This window comes from Pelodiscus sinensis, chromosome 15, assembly GCF_049634645.1.
Source record: "Pelodiscus sinensis isolate JC-2024 chromosome 15, ASM4963464v1, whole genome shotgun sequence".
Classification (NCBI taxonomy): domain Eukaryota; kingdom Metazoa; phylum Chordata; order Testudines; family Trionychidae; genus Pelodiscus; species Pelodiscus sinensis.
Genome location: NC_134725.1, coordinates 3,804,710 through 3,826,187, shown reverse-complemented (window position 1 = coordinate 3,826,187; position 21,478 = coordinate 3,804,710). Strand labels below are relative to the sequence as shown.

General features: G+C 51.1%; 1 protein-coding gene across 1 annotated transcript in view; it reads left to right on the top strand.

The window, feature by feature from the left end:
• Nucleotides 1-21,478, top strand: part of LOC142818438 (protein FAM222A-like) — a 195,289-nt gene that overhangs the window by 72,104 nt on the left and 101,707 nt on the right. The window lies entirely within an intron of this gene.

The window sequence follows — 21,478 nt, the reverse complement described above, 5'->3', positions numbered from 1 at the left end:
AGGGAATGCCAGTTAGGAAGAGGCAGGTGTTAGTAGTGGGTGAGTCGATCGTTAGAAACATAGATAGCTGGGTTTGTGATGACCGGGAGAACCGTATGGTCACTTGCCTGCCTGGTGCGAAGGTTGCGGATTTCTCGAGGCATCTAGATAGACTTATGTGCAGTGCTGGGGAGGAGCCGGTGGTCGTGGTACATGTAGGTACCAATGACGTAGGGAAGGGTAGGAGAGACGTCCTGGAGGCCAAATTTAGGCTGCTAGGAAAGAGACTGAAATCCAGGACCTCTATGGTGGCATTCTCGGAAATGCTTCCAGTTCCACGCGCAGGGCCAGGTAGGCAGGCAGAGCTTCAGAGTCTCAATGTGTGGATGAGACGATGGTGTAGGGAAGAGGGGTTTAGATTTATTAGGAACTGGGGACACTTCTGGGGGAGGGGCAGCCTATACAGGAAGGATGGGCTCCACCTAAACCAGGGTGGAACCAGACTGCTGGCATTAAACAGTAAAAAGGCCGTAGAGCAGTTTTTAAACTAGGAGATGGGGAAAGCCGATTGGTGCGGAGATGCACGTAAATCGGAGGAGAGACTTCTCTTAGCAGAGAATCCATTGATAGAGACTCTCTAAGCTGTAGTCAAAGAGGAGGGGAGAGGGCAAACCATGGGCCAGAGCAGACAAACAACCGCATACAAAGGAATCCAATGCATCAGGGAAGGGCAGACAAATAAGCAGTGGCAAATTTTTAAAGTGCTTGTACACAAGTGCTAGCAGTCTGACTAATAAGATGGGTGAACTAGAGTACCTCGTATTAAAGGAGGACATTGACGTAATAGGCATCACTGAAACCTGGTGGAATGAGGAAAATCTGTGGGACACAATCATACCGGGCTATAAAATATATCGAAAGGATAGAGCAGGCCAGGTGGGTGGCGGAGTGGCACTGTATGTGAAAGATAATGTAGAATCAAATGAAATAAAACTCTTAAATGAATCAACATGTTCCATAGAATCGCTATGGATAGAAATTCCATGCTCCAATAATAAGAAGTTAGCAGTAGGGATATATTACCGACCACCTGACCAGGACAGCGATACTGACATTGAAATGCTGAGGGAGAGTAGAGAGGCTACCAAAATAAAGAACTCTATAATAATGGGGGATTTTAATTACCCCCATATTGACTGGATACATGTCACCTCAGGAAGAGAAGCGGAGATAAAATTTCTCAATGGCTTCAATTACTGCTTCTTGGAGCAGCTGGTGCAGGAACCCACACGGGGAGAGGCAATTCTCGATTTAGTCCTGAGTGGAGCGCAGGATCAGGTCCAGGAGATAACTGTTACAGGACTGCTTGGGAATAGTGACCATAATATAATAACATTCAACATTCCTGTGGAGGGAAGAACACCTCAGCAGTCCAGCACCCTGGCATTTAACTTCAAAAAGGGGAATTACACAAAAATGAGGAGGTTAGTTAAACAGAAATTAAAAGGCACAGTGACTAGAGCCAAATCCCTGAAAGCTGCATGGAAGCTTTTTAAAGACACCATAATAGAGGCCCAACTTAAATGTATACCCCAAATTAAAAAACATAGTAAGAGACCTAAAAAAAGAGTCACCGTGGCTTAACCACCATGTAAAAGAAGCAGTGAGGGACAAAAAGGCATCTTTTAAGAAGTGGAAGTCCAATCCTAGTGAGATAAATAGAAAAGAACATAAACACTGTCAAATCAAGTGTAAACATGTAATAAGAAAAGCAAAAAAGATTGAGGAACAGCTAGCCAAAAATCTCAAAAAGAAACAAAATGTTTAAGTACATTAGAAGCAGGAAGCCTGCTAAAAAAGCCTGTGGGTCCCCTAGATGATCGAGCTATAAAAGGAGCAATCAAGGACGATAAAGCCATTGCGGAGAAACTAAATGATTTCTTTGCATCAGTCTTCACGGCTGAGGACATTCGGGAGATTCCTGAATCTGCACCATCCTTTGTGGGTGATGAATCTGAGGAACTGTCCCGGACTGAAGTGTCATTAGAGGAGGTTTTGGAACAAATAGAAAAACTGAATGTTAACAAATCTCCGGGACTGGATGGCATTCATCCAAGGGTTCTAAAAGAACTCGAATGGGAACTTGCTGAGCTATTATCTGTGGTTTGTAACCTATCCTTTAAATCGGCTTCTGTACCCAATGACTGGAAGGTGGCCAACGTGACACCAATATTTAAAAAGGGCTCTAGAGGCAATCCTGGCAATTACAGACTGGTAAGTCTAACTTCAGTACCGGGCAAATTAGTCAAAACAATAGTAAAGAATAAAATTGTGAAGCATGTAGAAAAACATAATTTGTTGGACAAAAGTCAACATGGTTTCTGTAAAGGGAAATCCTGTTTTATAATCTGTTAGAGTTCTTTGAAGGGGTTAACAAACATGCAGACAAGGGGGATCCAGTAGATATAGTATACTTGGATTTTCAGAAAGCCTTTGACAAGGTCCCTCACCAAAGGCTCTTGTGTCAATTACATGGCCATGGGATAAGAGGGAAGGTCCTTTCATGGACTGAGAACGGGTTAGAAGACAGGAAACAAAGGGTAGGAATAAATAGTAAATTTTCAGATTGGAGAGGGGTAACTAGTGGTGTCCCCCAAGGGTCAGTCCTGGGACCAATCCTGTTCAACTTATTCATAAACGATCTGGAGAAAGGGGTAAGCAGTGAGGTAGTAAAGTTTGCGGATGATACCAAACTGTTTAAGATAGTCGAGAGAAGCAGACTGAGGGACTCCAAGAAGATCTCAAACTGAGGGTACGTCTACACTACAACGTTAATTCGAACTAAGCTAATTCGAATTAACGGATCTAGGCTAAAAAACTAGTACAAATTAGCGTTTTGCTAATTTGAACTAGCATGTCCACATTAAGTGGACCCTGAACCGGGCTTAAGGATGGCCGGAAGCAGTGCCGGCAGGGCATCAGAGGAGGACTTAGAGCGTGGAGCTGCTGTCTCAGGCTAGCCGAGGGCTGCACTTAAAGGGTCCCAACCCCCACCCTGGACAGACAGTTCTCAGGGGTGCCCCACTTGCAAAGCAGTCCTGGCTTGGAGTGCCCTGAGTGCCCACACTGGGCACATCACAGCACTCGGACATCAGCCCGGCTGCACTTGCCGCAGGCTGCCATCTAGGGAGAGGGGGCAATTGGGGGGCTGCAGGAGAGGTTCCACCCCAAAAGCCCGCAGAGCCAGCCCAGTCCTCCCCCTCGGGGGCTCATGCCCCATTCCTCCCTCACCTCCTTCCACTTACCCCTCCCTAGCCCCTTTTCTTGATGGGCAAAATAAAGGACAATTGTGTTCAAAAATGGAATCTGTCTTTATTGAACAAAACTGGGGGAGACTGGGAAAAGGAGGGGGGAGAGGGGAAGAGAGAGGGTGGGAGAGGGGAGGGCAACTAAAATGATCAGGGGTTGGGAACAGGTCCCATATGAAGAGAGGCTAAAGAGACTGGGACTTCTCAGCTTAGAAAAGAGGAGACGGAGGGGGGACAGGATAGAGGTCTCTAAAAGCAGGAGTTGGGTGGAGAGGGTGCATTCAGAAAAGTTCTTCATGAGTTCCCATAAAGAAGGGCCAGAGGACACCAAAGGAAAGGAATGGGTAGCAGGCTTCAAACTAGTAAGAGAAAGTTGTTCTTCACAAAGCAAATAGTCAACCTGTGGAACTCCTTGCTGCAGGAGGCTGTGAAGGCTAGAACTAGAACAGAGTTTAAAGGGAAGTGAGATCAAGTCATGGAGGCTGGGTCCATGGAGTGGTATTAGCCAGGGGGTAGGAGTGGTGTCCCTGGCCAAGGTTTGTGGAAGGCTGGAGAGGGATGGCACGAGACAAATGGCTTGGTCACTGTCTTCGGTCCATCCCCTCCAGGGTCCCTAGGGTTGGCCGCTGGCGGCAGACAGGCTACTGGGCTAGATGGACCTTTGGTCTGACCCAGTACGGCCATTGTAAGCTCAGGGCTCAGGGTCGGGGGTCTCAGTGGACCCCCTTGATTTTCATGCACACCTGCTCCTGGGTGGCCAGGCTGGCAGCTCTCCTGTCCTAGACGGCCACTTTCCTGTGGCTAGTGCGGAGATCGTGGACGAGGTCCACAATGTCCGCACTAGCCCAGGTGGGTGCCCACCTCTTGCGGTCCCGGGCAAGCACTTGGTACAAGTGCTGAAGGATCTGACCAGGGGCCGTGCGCAGCTTGACCACCTGCTCACAAACAGGGAGGAACTAATAGGGGAAGTAGAGGCGGGTGACAGCCTGGGAAGCAGTGATCATGAGATGGTAGATTTCAGGATCCTGACCAAAGGAAGAAAGGAGAGTAGCAAACTACACACCCTGGACTTCAGAAGAGCAGACTTTGACTCCCTCAGAGAACTGATGGGCAGGGTTCCCTGGGATGCTCACATGAAGGGGAAAGGAGTCCAGGACAGCTGGCAGCATTTTAAAGAAGCCTTATTGAAGGCACAGGAAGAAACCATCCCGACGCGCAGTAAGAAAAGCAAATATGGTAGGAGACCAGATTGGCTTACCGGGGACATCCTTGGTGAGCTTAAACACAAAAAGGAAGCTGACAAGAAGTGGAAACTTGGACAGATGACGAGGGAGGAGTATAAATATATTGCTCGAGAATGCAAGGGAGTTATCAGGAAGGCGAAAGCGCAACTGGAAGTGCAGCTGGCAAGGGATGTGAAAGGTAACAAGAAAGGTTTCTACAGGCATGTTAGCAAGAAGAGGGTGATCAGAGAGGGTGTGCGGCCCCTACTGGATGAGGGCGGTACCCTAGTGACAGATGATGTGGGAAAAGCTGACGTACTCAATGCGTTCTTTGCCTCTGTCTTCACGGACAAGGTCGGCTCCCAGACTAGTGCACTAGGCAACGCAGCGTGGGAAGGAGGTGGGCAGCCCTTGGTGGGGAAAGAACAAGTTAGGACCGTGGCCCCGGGCGCGCAAGTGTCCCCACCCCCTGGCGCCCGAACAGCCATGCCCCCGGCGCCCGACAACCTCAAAAGGTTGGGGACCACTGAGTTAGGAACTATTTAGAAAAGCTAAACATACACAAATCCATGGACAGGTGCATGAAATCCCCGTTTGTAGTCCCCCTGCGGCAGCTCCTCTAGCTGGCCAAGCACCCCTGTGGCCTTCTGATCCAGTAAGGGTATGAGCTGCCGGAGCCAGTCAGCTGGGGGGACCTGGTGCAGCTTGCAGGAAGGAGTTAAGGAATCCATTGAGGTCCCCATCATTCTTACACTGGGACAGCACGAACCTCTCAGCAACGTGCAGTCCCGGGCCTGTCCCTGCTCACTGCAGCCAGGGCCTCTTGGCTTCTCAGCTTCACCATGGGCCACTCATGCTGCCACTGTTCCCTACAGTCCTCATGCTCCTGGTCTTGTGCCTCCAATTCCTTTAGCCCCAGCTCTATCTGCAGCTGTTGGAGCTCTGCCGAGGGGGACCCCACCTGGGACGAACCATTGCTGGCTGAGTACTGCATCTGTCTGGCTGTGTCCAGTGCTCCCTCCTGTCTCAGAGCCTGAAATGCTCCCAGCCGGGACAGGATGCAGCCCCCTGAACAATCATTCTCTTCCAACTGATCAACTAGCTGGGCCATGGTCAATTTCCCCACAGGCAGGCCTCTCTCCTTGCACAGTTCCACAATGCCTGCCTTGAGGTGTTGTGTGTAGGCATCTCCCCGCTATTCCCAGGGGTGCAGACTCACAGGCCGATGCTGCAGCGCCTCACTATTCCCAGGAAGAGCCCTTCAGTGTGCCAGCCTCCTTGAGCACCACTGCCCATCTTGGGGAACACTCCTACTCTGCAGCCATGCTCGGGATAAGTGGAGGGTCAGGCAGCTTCCCGGAATCACTTCCAGCATGCCTGGCTCTACTGCACCCCAGTCACTTCCTGCCAGACACTCCATCCATGGGTGCAGTCCATCCCACCCGACACCCCTGTGACAGCATGTCAGGGAGCCCCCAACCCTGCACCCCCATCCACAGCCAGACGTGACTCTCAGACAGCCAGTAGAGTAGAAGGGTTAGTGGTTCACAGGGACAGTGCAGCATAGGGTTGATGTTAGCTCAGACACCGAGAGCAGACACCTTCTTCCTCTTGGGGGGGGGGGGGGGAAGAAGGGGCTCCTGGGCCCCTCACCCCCTTTTCCTGCTCCCAGCCTCCTCACTCATCCTAGCCCAGCGGAGACTGACTCCTCACAGGCCCTACCCCCCAGCCTGGGGCAGCCCCACCTCTCCTTTGTCTCCCCTCCCAGCCAGGAGTTCTCCTATGTCTGGCCCTCAAGTGTCTGGGCCCAATACACATCGGCAGTGGGTCATGCTCAGCCTCACACACAGCCCAATACAACAAAGACTGAATGTAACACCACTCCCACTATGTCACACTGGGTCACACTCCCCTCCCAGTCCCCTGCCCCAGGTCACACTCCCATTCCAAATCCTGCAGCCTGTCCCAGATGTCACAGCCCAATCCCTTACCCCCAAGCTGCCCTCTGCACCCAACCTTCATCCCAGACCCCACATCTCCTTCATTAACACCATGGAAGAGTGCAGCCCTTGACCTCTTTCCCAAATCTTGGAGTGGCCCCCCATCAAAAATTATTGCCCACCCCTGTTCTAGGCAAAGTCTGTGCAATGAAGTTAATAGAGGGAGTGCTCCAGCCACACATCCAGGGCAGCTTTCCAGAGCAGTTAGTATAGAAAGGATTCCCTGATTTCAGAGGGCTTTGGGTTTGCCCTCTAGTAGCCTGGGCCCAGGAGAAAGATACAGAAAAAGCCAGGCTCCTGTTAGGGGAATTGGGGTGAGCTGTGTAGCACCGTGCTTTGATGCCCACTCCTCATCCCTTCCCTCCCTCCAAAGCAGGCTGGTGCTGTATTTTGGATGGGGCAGGGGTGATCCAACCTCATACTCCAGGGTCTTGTCCCTTCCTGACCTCTGCAGGAATTAGCCATGTGGCACTGCCCAGGAGCCAGTCAGAGGGGTTCTCTGCTTTCTGCTGAAACCTCAGCTGTGGTTCCCCCTCAGAGGCAGGATACGAGCAGTGATGGATCCCTGTTCCCATGGGCAATGGCTGTTCATGCTCTTTAAGTTGTCTCCATGATGTAAGAGACCTAGGCGGGACCCTGGCCTAAGTAAAGCCCAACAGGAGTTGTCACACCTCACCCACGTGGGTCAAGACCGTGTTGCTCAAAATGATTTGGGGTGATACACCAGCCGCTGCCGGCAGAGTGGGGTCCAGGCCCTCCCTCACTACCGGACCCCGGCCCAGGGCCCTAACACTAGGAGCTTGACTCCCAGTGAAAGCAGGTGGGGGCTTGCCCCTAAACTCGCCTGCTCACAGGCTCCGCAACCCTCCCTGGGCCTGTAAACCCTGCCGACGATGGGCTCAACTCCCCCCCACATGAGCAGCCCAGGTTCTCCACCCCCTGGCTCCCCCGCGCCCTCAGATACTTGCTCCTCCTTCCCTTCCGTGCCTTCCTCCCCCCTTCCCTTGTTCGTCCAGCCCATTTTATCCTCCCTCTCTGGCCGCTTTCCCTTGCTTCCAGGTGCCCAGTATCCCTCTTTGCCGGCGCACCAGTGACATCACCAGGTGACGCTGCATGCCGTCCTCCCCGCTTTCGGGCCAGCCGGCTGCAGCCTTCCCCAGCCCCCGCCTTCCCCGGGGGCTGTCCGGAGGTGGGTTCCCCTGGGTTGCCGGGGCTGAACCTGTGTCTCCCACAACCGCGGACGGTCCTTCCGCCCGCAGCTGGTGACGGGGTTGCTCCACCCCATCACAGGAGTGATTCGAGTCATGGGGAAAGGGGACCACTTCTGGTTACCCCAGAACAGCCCCCTGCCGTAGCAGGTAGCCCGACAGCCTCCAAAACAGAGTACCCCACCCAGAAACCCCTCAGCTCCCAACTCTGCCAGCCTGCAGTCAGTGCAGCAAGCTGGTTTTCCCCTGCTCAGCCACCTCCACGGGCCCCTTAGCCAAAAGAGATTTGCCCCTTTTCCCACCAGCGGCAGCTCCATCCATGCAATCCCCTTGTGCGCACAGGCTTTTTGTACCAGCTTAGAAGCAGCCCCAGTGTCAATCCCAGCTTGTGGGTGCCAGGTTGGTATGTGCAAGTGGCTGAAACCGTTAGTGTAGACCAGACCTTCATCTTGCGTGGGTCCTTCCCTGTCAGCCTGTCCCTTGGCTCCTGGTGGAGAGAGGGTTGCAGACTAGAGAGGCTTAAAATCTCCAGGGGCAGCCCAGCCACCCTCCCAGGTATGGTTTGGGGAAGAAACTGTTTGGCTTTGTCCAGTCTGAGGGCAGGGATCTGCATTGACAGCACCTGCTACTGCAGCCTCAGCTCAGCCTGTCCTCCTTTGCTGGGGCAAGCCCTGCTTCTCCAGATGCAGGGCAGGGTGGGGTGGGGCTTGTGGGCCCTGCTGTGGGAAGGAGAAGCATATCCACTGCATGGCACCCCCCAGCACAGGGTAGAGAGAACAGCAGTGAATGGCAGGCACCAAAGCCAGCCCAGAGGGTGATGCTGCTCAGAGGCTCGATGGGATTTTGCTTTTGCCAAGATGTCCTGCATTTGGTCCACAGGGCAAGAATTAGACACCTGTTACCATGAGGGCTACACCTGCCTCTCCCAGGGCCAGGTAAATACAAAAGACTAGGGACAGTCCATGTCAGGCTCCCCTCTTGGGGTAACTACAGCCCTGCAGCCTAGTCCATAGGCTTCTGGGCCTTCCTCCGCTTTGGAGCACTGCAGACAGAGGGGTAGGGGGACCCAGGCCCTCCCACTCCATGGGGTCCTAGCCCAGGGCCCTATTAGCAGTGGCTCCATCCACTGCTTGCTCAGCAAAGGGTTCCTCCCCTCAACCTGCTGAGAACTCAGAGGCTGCAATTGCCCACCCTGGGCTGCTTCCTACCTCCTTGTGTCTCTCTGCTGCCGTACCTCTCCCATCTCCAGGGCCAGGGCTGTTGCTGTGGCCAGTTGCTGCTGGGGTGTTAGTTCAGGCTGTGTGAGATCCTCTGACTTCAGAGCACCCTCTGCAGGTCCTTCCCCTTCAGCAGTCAGCCCAGAGTGAGCTGTCTTAGGGCCTTTTATAGTGCTGCTCGCCAGTGAGCTTCCCTGGCAAGGCCGTGGGGGAGGGGCGCTCTCAGCCAGCTGGGCCCTGCCCACAGGCTGATCTACAGTGCAGGGCTGGAGCACCCCGTCACAGCAGTCTAGGAGCTGCCATGCCAGGACCACCCTCAGCAGAGCTTTCCAAAGCAGAAGCAGGATGACCCTGCCAGAAGTGCTCCAATTTTCTGCTGCCCCATGTGAATGAGGGGGAGGAAGGATGAAACTGACCTGCATCTGGTCAGTTTCATGCTGCAGCTCCTGGTGACAAAACCTGTGAGGTCTGGAGCAGATTGCTGCAGGCTACGAGACCGGACCAGAAAGGAGTCCCACTGGAAAGTTCTCTTGGCAGGGGTAAGGACTAGACCATTTAGTGCAGGCTGAAAGGAAAGAGTGTAGTCCCTTCCCTTCCCTCACCAGGGAAAGGTTCCCCTCTGTCAATGGCCAGTGGCTTCGAAGCACTGAGAACTTTTCTGTACCTCCCTGGCTCCCTGTTCCCAACGTGCATGAAATGCCTGCCCTTGGTTCAGGCTGAGGAAGGGGATCTAACCCTGCAGATCTCCCTCTCCCACCCCAGCTCCTCACAGTGTGCTCAGTAGAGGACGCGCAAACTCAGGGCAGGTCTGCAGAAGTGTTGAGTAGCCTCTTCCTTGTGGCGTAAGGGCCAGAGAGCGGCTTGCACTCAATCGGACCTGCTGACTGGAATTAGTTCAGATGCAGCTGGAGCTAGCTAAGCTAGTGGCAAGCATTAGAACCGCACCGTGTCCAAGTCCCGTCAGCTGATGCGAGGGCTTTTCTGAAAGGCATTAACAGAATGCCATGGAGTAGACAGATGCCTATTGTGCAGTGGGGCCATCTCTGCCCTCTCACATACAGGGTGCATTATGTGGGCCTGGCTCCCAGCAAAATTATTATACAGGGCTCTACAAATCTGTCATATTCGTGTCCTGTGAGGTGAGGACATGGCAGCTGTTCAGCCCACGGGGCACATGCCATGGGGGAAGGGAGCAGGCCTGGCTCCCCCCCCCTCTCTGTGCGACTCTTGGCTCTTCAGCATGGGGCCATGATGCCTCATCCTGCTTGGAGAGGCTGGGCTAGGTTGCACACAGGCACCTGGAATGGCCTTGCTGCTGCTGAAGATGAGGGTGGTTGGTGTCCTGTCCATTTTCCTCACACCAGGTGTGATGTCCTGGCCTCCATCCTCTCATGGTTGGATCTCCACAGGCAAACCTCAAGATGCCTCGTCCCAGGATCAGTGTGCATTTGCTTGTCTGCAGAGGGTGTCCGAGTGCTGGAGCTGTGTGCCTATGGAAGTGCCTGGCCCATTGGCTTCACTCCCTGACCACTCAGCCTCAGCAGCAGAGCCGACATTTCAGTTGTGCTTCAAGGATGGACTGAGAGGGGCAAGGCCCATGGAATCATGGGGGGGGGCGGGAAGGTATCTCTCTCCCTGAGAAGCAAATCCCACAGTCAGCCAGTGGGACAGCCTGGGGTTCTGGGAAGGTCCCAAATAGGGATGTTCAATATCGGTTAATTGAATAGTTGAGTAACCTCATGAATTCTTATCAGTTATTCTTATCGGTTATTCCACTATTCTATAGTCCCTGGGGGTGGGGCTGGCAGCCAGTGCACCCCACTCCCAAGGAGTCCCCTGACACTCCGCGCTGCTGCCTCTGTAGTCATTCCGTTAGGGGAGCCAGTTTAAAAACCAGCTCCCCTCACAGACTGGCTGCCTGTTGCTGACTCTATATCAGAGGCAACAGCACAGGGCAATGTGGAGCAGAAGCAGCCCCTGTCTGTGAGTCTGAGCTCCACACAGACAGAGGCTGCTGGCGCAGGGAGAGGGGGAGGCTGCCACAAAGCAGTCTCTACCTGAGGTGGGCCCCAGCCACAATTACTGTGGGAGACGGTATCAAAAGCCTTGCTAAAGTCAAGGTATATCACATCCACTGACTTTCCCATGTCCACAGAGCCAGGCTCCCCTCCATGATTTTTCTGGGGACTGAGGTAAGGCTGACTGGTCTGTAGTTCCCTGGATCGTCCTTCTTCCCTTTTTTGAAGATGGGCACTACATTTGCCTTTTTCCAATCATCCGGGATTTCTCCCGATCTTCACGACTACGTCTACACTGACATGATTTTCCACAATTGCTTTTAACGGAAGAGTTTTCCGTTAAAAGCATTTGCAGAAAAGAGCATCTAGATTGGCAGGACGCTTTTCTGCAAAAGCACTTTTTGTGGAAAAGCATCCGTGCCAATCTAGACGCGCTTTTGCACAAGAAAGCCCCGATCGCCATTTTCGTGATCGGGGCTTTTTTGCACAAAACAAATCTGAGCTGTCTACACTGGCCCTTTTGCGCAAAAGGACTTTTGCCCGAATGGGAGCAGCATAGTATTTCCGCAAAAGCACTGACAATCTTACATGAGATCGTCAGTGTTCTTGCGGAAATTCAAGCGTCCAGTGTAGACAGCTGGCAAGTTTTTCCACAAAAGCAGCTGCTTTTGCGGAAAACCTTGCCAGTCTAGACACAGCCCACGAGTTTTCAAAGATAATGGCCAAAGGCTCCGCAATGACATTTGCCAACTCCCTCAGTACCCTCGGATGCGTTAAATCTGGGCCTATGTTTAGCTTTACTTAATAGTTCCTAACTTGTTCTTTCCCCACCAAGGGCTGCCCACCTCCTTCCCACGCTGCGTTGCCTAGTGCACTAGTCTGGGAGCTGACCTTGTCCGTGAAGACAGAGGCAAAGAACGCATTGAGTACGTCAGCTTTTCCCACATCATCTGTCACTAGGGTACCGCCCTCATCCAGTAGGGGCCGCACACCCTCTCTGATCACCCTCTTCTTGCTAACATGCCTGTAGAAACCTTTCTTGTTACCCTTCACATCCCTGGCTAGCTGCACTTCCAGTTGCGCTTTCGCCTTCCTGATAACTCCCTTGCATTCTCGAGCAATATATTTATACTCCTCCCTCGTCATCTGTCCAAGTTTCCACTTCTTGTCAGCTTCCTTTTTGTGTTTAAGCTCACCAAGGATGTCCCCGGTAAGCCAATCTGGTCTCCTACCATATTTGCTTTTCTTACTGCGCGTCGGGATGGTTTCTTCCTGTGCCTTCAATAAGGCTTCTTTAAAATGCTGCCAGCTGTCCTGGACTCCTTTCCCCTTCATGTGAGCATCCCAGGGAACCCTGCCCATCAGTTCTCTGAGGGAGTCAAAGTCTGCTCTTCTGAAGTCCAGGGTGTGTAGTTTGCTACTCTCCTTTCTTCCTTTGGTCAGGATCCTGAAATCTACCATCTCATGATCACTGCTTCCCAGGCTGTCACCCGCCTCTACTTCCCCTATTAGTTCCTCCCTGTTTGTGAGCAGGTGGTCAAGCTGCGCACGGCCCCTGGTCAGATCCATCAGCACCTGTGTCAAGAAGTTATCCCCAACATTCTCCAAAAACTTCCTGGATTGCCTGTGTACTGCCGTATTGGTCTCCCAGCAGATGTCAGGGTGATTAAGGTCCCCCAGAGTTAAACATACTCTCGCCAAGTACACGCCCACCACCAATGACATGGGGCCCCCTGAGCCAGGCAGTCCAGAACTGGGACAGGCACAACCCCACCCTGTGCAGGGGGTGGCCGCTCTGTGGGAGCCACTCCTTCTTCAGAGAGAGCTGTGGGGAGGACAAGAGAGCAGGGAGGCTCACCTGCAGCCTCAGGAGAGCTGGCAGGAGGTGGCGAGCAGTGTGAACATGGGCTGGAAGGATTCAGAGGAGCACAGGGCAGCCACACTGCCATCCGGAGAAAAGCGGTGCTTTGAGGTGGATAAGCGGCGGTGGGGTGGGGAGGGGGTGGCCGTGGCTGCCCTTGGCCTGAGGCATGGCAGGGGATGGAGAGCCCATGAGCTACACAGCTGGCCAGAGAAAAGTGGTGCTTTGAAGCAGAAAAGCAGTGGTGGGGTGGGGAGGGGGTGGCCATGGCTGGCCTTTGGAAATCTGACCCCTTAGGCCTGCTGCTTTTGTGCACTTTGGTCCATGTCACCTGTGGCGCTTCCCCGAGGCAGCAGGTTGGCTGTGACGAGCTGTACAGAGTTCCATCTCAGGCATCATTGCTCTGCCTGGGAGAGGATGGGCCAAGGAGGTACAGCAGTGCTGTCCTCTGACACACCTGGGACCCCTTGGCAGAAGTGCCAAGTGTCCCGTCGCAGCCTGCGGGACTAAGCAACCAGCACCTCTGCCTGGACCGTCTGACTCCTTCCCTGCCTGGACCAGCTGGCCTTGGGCAGAGCCGGGCTGCACTTGAAGGTTTTGCGTTAGTGACACAACAGGTAACAGGTGGCGGTTTCCCTTCTCTGCATCACTGCCTGGCTCCAGAGTGGGGCAGGTTCTGAAGGATGAATCTGCAGGTGTGTTGCCAAGAACCAGTTCCCACTTTGTCATTGGCCACGTTTGCATCGGCCCTCTGCTTGGGGACCGGGAGTTGCACTGACGCTGCTCTGCAGCGGGGGAGACCTCGCTCCTGGGTCGGGCGGAGGAGGCGGGGAGTGAGCAATCCACCTGTGTCTAGGACCATTTGTTGGCACAGAGACGAAAGGGGTGATTTCCAAGAGTGTCTGTCCATTGTGCTCAGGAGAGAGAGATTTCTGTAATTGCTCCGACACAACCATTAGCCGGGGCGTGGCAGTCAGAGTAGATGGAATGGATCTTCTGGCTGCAGCAGTAGCTCCTGGCTAAGTATCTCCGTGGGAGGAAGGAAATCCTGCTGCAGCAGGAACAGCATAGCCCGCAGTGATCTGCCAGTGTGCAGCGGCGGTCAAAAAGGCAAATAGGATGCTAGGAATTATTAGGAAAGGGATAGAAAATAAGACCCAGAATATCTCCCTGCCCCTGTATAAAACTATGGTACGCCCACATCTTGAATACTGTGTACAGATGTGGTCTCCTCACCTCAAGATATTTTGGCCTTGGAAAGGGTTCAGAAAAGGGCAACTAAAATGATTTGGGGTTTGGAACGGGTCCCATATGAGGAGAGGTTAAAGCGACTGGGACTTTTCAGTTTAGAAAAGAGGAGACTGAGGGGGGATAGGATAGAGGTCTATAAAATCATGAGTGGTGTGGAGAGGGTGCATAAAGAAAAGTTATTTATTAGTTCACTAAATAGAAGAACTAGAGGACACCAAAGGAAATAAATGGGGAGCAGGTTTAAAACTAATAAAAGAAAGTTCTTCTTCACACAGCGCGTGGTCAACCTGTGGAACTCCTCGCCGGAGGAGGCTGTGAAGGCTAGGACTATAATAGAGTTTAAAGAGAAGCTGGATAAATTCATGGAGGTTAGGTCCATAAAAGGCTATTAGCCAGGGGATAAAATGGTGTCCTTGGCCTCTGTTTGTCAGAGGCTGGAGAGGGATGGCAGGAGACAAATTGCTTGATCATTGTCTTTGGTCCACCCTCTCTGGGGCACCTGGTGCTGGCCACTGTCGGCAGACAGGATACTGGGCTAGATGGACCTTTGGTCTGACGCAGTACGGCCGTTCTTATGTTCTTAAGTCCCAGCCAAGGAGGGCCTGCCCTTTGGATCCATGGTGGGCAGGTGCTTCCCTAGACAGACTGGCAGGGTTAGCTCAGTGGTGACCTGGGAGACAGTGGTGTACAATAGCAGGTGTACAAGAGCCATTTCTTGAGTCAGCAGGCTCCATGTTGAATCTCTGTATGGCTCTTGGGTAGCCCCGTGAGCAGACACCCCAGGAATAAAATAGGCAGGTTGGAAAATCCTGGGGGCTTAGTTATTACTTTATCACTTATTACTGCAGAGCTATTTCAGTGAGGGTATGTCTACACTACCACCCTAGGAAGCCTAGTCCGAACTACCTAGTCCGTGCCGCGTGTAGCCACGCGGCACGGAGTCTGCACTAGCGGACATTTAAAAATGGCGGCGCCCGGCAAGATGCAAATGAAGCCCGGGAAATTCAAATCCCAGGCTTCATTTGCAACTCCAGTTGCCTATGTAACCCCTCCTGTTGGCTAGCCCAGTGGGAGGTTATTCAGCATAGGGGAAGCTTGTGACTCCTTACACCACTGTGGGGGGAGGGCTAGGCCTGAGGTTGCTTGGTGTGCTCTGCGTTGTGTGTGTGTGAGTGCACCTCAGACAGACCCACTCAGACAAACCATCAGGAACAGGCTTTATTCTGTAAAAACATAGAACAGGAAAACAGTTCAGCAGCCCCTCCTCTCAGCATGCAGCCTGGGTGCTGCTTCCAGCACAGTCCTTGCTGAGACCCTGCTGGGGGCAGAGGGCACGTCCTGGAAGGAACCAGGAAGTTCTCCCAACGTGCCGCAGTTTGTAGTCCACAACTTGTAGTTCCCAGGGCTGCTGCTGAAACACACTGGACCTTGGGCTACACAAGGAAGAGGCGGATGCCTGAGACACGATGTGAGTTCCCCATGAATCCTAGACTGGGACTCCTGCAATATGCACTTAGTGAGGGAGGGAACCCTGCACTGCAGCCCTCAGCTGCTCCCTGCCATTCTAACGCAGGGCTCAGACACTCTAGAAAGATCTAGAACAGACTCCCACATAACCAACTGTCCCCTCCCCGCAAATGCGCTCAGTGTTCTGCACTTCCCTTAACTCTCTGCCTACATCACTTCTGAAGACCACAGCCACCCATCCAGTAGAGTTCTTTTTCACAGTGGCTGTGCAATACAAATTTAATAACCAATACCAAATTACTCTCTTATCCCTCTCCTTTTCTTGCCATGGCCAGTACCAACTGTTCTCTGTGTCATGTTCTCAAAGCTTTGCCTGGGCTAGTTTTATGGCAAGTTTCTCCATACTCCTTTTAACATACAGCTTGGAGCACACAGTGGACTCCAGGCATGAATCTTGCACAGAACTTCCTGCCTATTCAGTGCTCAGACCCGAGCACCGCTTGGGGAGACCTACCAGCTGGACAAGAACAGAGCACAAGCCCACACTGCTCCCAGGCACAGCTTGTATGTGGAACACACCTATGGAGGGCTCCACTGGTGCCACTAAGGCAAATCTGTTCCATTGCTCAGGGCCTACTGAGCTGACATGATTTGGCATTTCTAAACACCTGGGGCATTGGTGCCCTGCAATGCTAGCCACAGAGAGTGGGCCAGGTCCCAAACTCCAGGCCTCCTGTAATGGGGTGGACAAAGCCCTGAGCCCAGAAAAGGCCACAGAGAAGTCCTCCAGGAGGCTAGAGTGGTAACAGAAGAAACTGGCCAATTAGGAGCCAGGGAGGCTGTCAAGGCTGTTCTCCGCTCTGGCACAATGAATGCAGGAGTTGGGGGCCCGCAAGAGCACTCCAAACCCTTGTCTCCACAGGCTCTGGTACAAAAACTTCCCCCCAAAATCCTAATACCCAGACTTTGTGGAACCCACTGCCACCATCAAGTGGCTTTTGAACCCACAGACAGGGGTGGACACTTGAAACCTACCCCAGGGCACCCCAAGCTCTTTCCCCCAAAGAGCTTGGAAAACAAAAGAGAAAAACAAGCTGCAGTCTGTGGTAGCTGACCCCTCAGTCAGACATGTGGATACACACAGACAGACCTTTCCAGGACACACACACAAAAAATCAACCAATCCTGGTTAATTAGAAAAAAGAAACAATTATTTTATTATGAAAACAAAGCTACAGTTGCAAGCATAGTAAAGTGGCTAGATGGAAAGAACCACCAATTGATATAGATACTCAGGGAAAGTCCCTGGGCTAAAAGCCTTAGTTACAAAAGAGAAAAACAAAACAACTAACAGCTCAGACATTATTTCCATATCCCCAAACCAGGAAAACAACAAACCCTGACAAACTTTGCCCTGTTTGCACCTTGTAAGAAGTCCGTTTTTGGAAATAGATGGCCTCCCATCTCCCTCAGTCTTAGAAGAAACTGCTCTGCCTCTCAAACAAAGAAACATAGAGAGAAAACCCCTCTCTTCCAGTTTGAAATTCCTACCTGCATTGTTATTGGCTGACCACCTGATACCTGGCTAGGTACAGGAGACATTAGTTAACCCCTTAGTCACCGGGTGCTGGTCAGCACTCCTGATTATGAGGCCTACGAAAGGAACTGCAAAGCTCAGCAGCCATTCAGTTGCAGTGGAGCCTTGAAGGAGAGAACACCAGGGGTGGAATGGCAGCACAATGGACAGCTCCCAGTGGAGAGCTGCTGAGAGACTGTGGACTGGGAGATAAAGCCCTGAGGTAAAGGCAAAGGAGAGGTCTCCAGGAGGGGAAGCCCTGGAGGGACCATTTTCATCCTGAGTGGGGCAATAGACTGAGTTAGAGAGACACTCTACAGAGGGCACTGGGTTGTTAGAGGTGTACCCTGGAAGGGGTTGAGAATCATTAAGTGTGACTTGGCCAGAGGGCTGAGATGCTGAAGAGGGTTTTGGAATCAAACAGAGTGCAGACACATGTATTCAGTCAGTCAGGGACACTCATGGGAAGTGAGTGCCGATCCTGTTACACCTCCCCAGTGTAGCCTGCCGAGCTATAACTTTTCCTATCCTATCCCTTGTTCTGTATTCTAACAGTAATGCCAGTAATGCAAGGCCTGTAGGATCTACCCTGCATGAAGTTGGCTTCAGCAGTAGTATAGTGATAGAAATGTAGCCGTGTTAGTCTGGGGTAGTTGAAGCAAAATGCAGGACAATGTAGCACTTTAAAGACTAACAAGATGGTTTATTAGATGATGAGCTTTCGTGGGCCAGACCCACTTCCTCAGATCAGTAGTATAGTGTGAGTAAGGGTTAATATCTTTTAGAAGATAAATTAAAATCTTTTAATATCGTTTTTAGAAGTTGTGAAAGGCTTGTGGTGAAATCTTCAGTTGCGTCATAACACATATAGCGGCCAGATAAGGGTGGTGGTATGTGACTCAACACCTTGTGAGAGCTAAAGTAGGTCCTAAAATGCAAAACCCAGCAAAACTGCCATTCTGATCAAGGAAACAAAAACCTTTCAATTAACTACAAGTTCCCACTTTTCCCACAACTGGGAATGAGTCCCAGAAGGATGTCAGATGTTTTTATTTATGAATATTCAAAAGATGCCCCAATATCACCATATAATCAAGTAGGTGTACCCACAAAATCTCAGGGTGTGGAAACCTGGTTTTTGCTTATTGGAGGCTGGGTATTATAATGCAAAAAGAGGTATAAAAGCTGTGGGAATAAGGAAGCCCTGGGCTCAAGCACAAGCCCTATCTTCTTCCTCATCAAGTATTTTTTTCTTTCAGTTAAGCTCTTTGCTTCACTTTACTTATTCTTTCTAAGTCTTTGCTTCTGAGTTCTCCATACTTCACCTTGCACCAAAGTCCCACAGGTGGAGGGAGGCTGGTCCTTCCATGCTGGGCCTTTGGGGAGAAGGGGATGTGAGTATGGTATTACACTGCTCTACAGCCAAAATGCTTCTGAAATAAATATAGTCAAACTTTACTCATTCTGGGTCACTGAGAACGAAAATGATGCTTAAAATTGTTGATTGGCTCTAGTTTTCAAGATTGCTATTGGGTCAGTATATACGACCCTTGACTTGCGAATGGCGGAGGATAAGTGAGTTATGAAGGGAAGGGATCTCAATTTAAACCAGAAATGACTAAAATACATCTTTGACTGGATCTATGAATAAATCTATGACTGGGTTTGGACAGTACTTGCTTTTTAGGCAAAACAATGAATGATACAATCTGAAGCTGGTATTGCGTCATACATGATATGAATTGCATCATGTTATTCCTAGAAGTCATGGATGTTTTGCTGCATAATGGCAATGTTTGCCATCAATTCCGGTTGGTCATGCAGTCCATATGAAGGAAACCTATGACAACATGAAACAACTTTTGAGGTGCATAAACTATGACCAACATCAGTGGCAGCTTTGTGGCGATTTGAAGGTTGTTGCTCTCTTGCTTGGTCTGCAGACTGGATACACAAAGTACTGCTGTTTTCTCTGTGAATGGGATAGTCGTGTAAGAGATTCCCACTACATCAAGATAGATTGGCCACTCCGACAGTCATTGGAGCCTGGGAGGAAAAGTGTTCAGCATCCACCACTTGTTGAATCAAGGAAGATTTTGTTACCACCCTTACACATCACACTGGGTCTGATGAAGAACTTTGTCAAGGCCATGGACAAAACACAAGCAGCTTTCAAGTACCTCCGTGGAAAATTTCCAAGGTTAAGTGAAGCTAAGATAAAGGAAGGTGTCTTTGTTGGTCCTCAGATTCGTGAACTTCTTCGAGATGATGCATTTGACCATGCACTGCGTGGCAAGGAAAAGACGGCATGGAAAGCCTTCCAGTTAGTGGCAATAAATTTTCTCGGAAACAACAAGGCAGACAACTACTGGTTGTTGGTGGAAAACCTCCTCAAGGCGTACAAAAGCCTTGGTTGCAACATGTCACTAAAGATACATTTTTTGCACTCTCATCTAGATTTTTTTCTACCGAACTGCGGAGCAGTGAGTGACAAGCATGACGAGTGATTTCACCGGGACATTGCAACAATGGAGAAACGCTATCAGGGCAAATGGAGCCCATCAATGCTTGCAGACTATTGCTGGACAGTGACAAGAGATGCTCCATTTAATGAATACAAGAGACAAGCCAAGAAGCGCCGAGTAGACACTGAATAGGACTAAACTATGTACATAATAGTTTTTTGCCTTTTGTTTCATAATAAATTTTATTTATATAACCCTTTTGCTGATTTTTAAAGTGTTACATAAACAGGACAGGTGAAATATTATCATGTAAAGCAACCATAAAGACATGAAAAGACCTAGGTTTACAATTTATGATTAAAACTCTACTATCTACACAATATACATAGACGTAAAATGTAAAAACTTAAGTATCTTGGAAACAGTAGCCAATCAGTTGTTTTAATTGTCATATTTGAATTCAGCACATCAAAATACATAATAAATAGCACATTTTATCTCTGAAGCAGACAACTTCTAAAAAATTGTAGACCAGTGTTATATTAGGTAACTAGCCAATTAGTCCGTCATAAGACGGGATTTTCAGGTCTCTCCTCCACATTGGTTTTCTCTCTTGACCCTCCGGTCTCTTGCTCTGTGTCTGTGTGTCTCTCTCTCTCTCCTCCTCCTCCTACTGACTCCCCCCCCTTCTCCTCCTACTGACTCCCCCCTCTCTCTCTCAGCTCTCCTCCGCCTCCTGCCTCTCTCTCTCTCTGTGTCTCTCTCTTTCTCTTCTCCTCCCCTTCCTGCCTTTCACTCAGGGTACCGTGGAGCCCAAACAGCCCGTGCTGCATGGGGAGCGCGGAGCCCAAACAGTCACTTGTGCCACTTGCTTGCCGCAAGTCACCACCCCACCCCCCTTCGCCTCCCGCCGTGGCGCTCGGCTGACTTCTGTGCCGCTCAGCCGGGCCGCAGCGGGGGAGCAAGAGGCGCAGGCCAGTCGTGTCTGGTGTGATGTGAATGCAGCCAGGTCACAGTACCAGGGTCGTGGCCTGCAGGGTGGTGTCCTGAAAAGACACTGACCTACTGGCTTGACGTGTTCTGTGGTGTAGCAGGACACAGGGCCATGCCTGTGAAATTGTGTAATTATGCAAACCACATGTATAGACAAGAGTGGCTAGCAGGGCGTGTGCAATACAAATAGCATGTATGTGGCATGTATGTAACTCCCATGTATTTTGTCTGTTTATTCCTCATGCTGCAGCAGAATCCCAAGAGCAGCTGATGAAATAAAGGGAAAAAATGCTAAGACAATGAGAGTAACCTCCCAATCTTCCCTAATTTGCTCCTGCATGTTCTGTCAGGTAGAGGAGATCTGCCAGTCTGTCAGGCATTTCTTTCCCTTTGATCCCCAGCCACTCAGTGGGTCAAGTTGTGTGTGGAATACTTCGCTGAGCATTGCTCTGTTTCTACTTCTTTCCTGGCTACTGAATGCAGTGTTGGATCCAGGCTGCATAGAGGAATCAGCTCTTTGTCTGCTATGTCCTGATTTGGGGGGACATTAGAGAAATCTGATATCCATGCATTTGTATGAGCATTGCCCTCTGTGTCAGGTTCTGGCAACTGTGCTTTCTTTTAAAAAAGCCATTTTTGCAGCAGAGAAATCCTAGTGTGACTCTGCCACACTACTTCTTGCACGCCCATGCACACACGTGAATTTCATGCAGCTCCTGTGCACACCTGCCCTCATGCAGATCTCACACACAGCTCCCACACACACCCTTCCACATTTATCGTTGTGTATATGCTAATTTCTCAAAACTGCCCTTCTAATTTTGGTTGGATCCATTTTTGTGTGGCTCATTTCAGAAATGTGGGCCATTATTTTCCACAGGTGCTGGTGTTGCCTGGGGGACAGGGGGAGAA